Consider the following 234-nt stretch of genomic DNA (forward strand, 5'->3'; position numbering starts at 1 on the left):
ATCGGAGACATGAAAAAACGTTGTTACAAACTAAACTGTAACTTGAAAAATGGCTACCGTAATCCAAGAGCTCAGTAGTTTTATTAAGTTATTATTTTATTAAGTTGCTACTTTCCATGATGTAGTTAAAAATGGCGTTATTATTGCTTCTATCATTTTCGGAGATAGTGTTCCTGATATTACTATTTTACAACTACTATGATCGTTACTATGGATATTTATAATTCTATTCAA

The sequence above is a fragment of the Penaeus monodon genome, chromosome 22 (genome assembly GCF_015228065.2).
Source record: "Penaeus monodon isolate SGIC_2016 chromosome 22, NSTDA_Pmon_1, whole genome shotgun sequence".
Lineage (NCBI taxonomy): Eukaryota > Metazoa > Arthropoda > Malacostraca > Decapoda > Penaeidae > Penaeus > Penaeus monodon.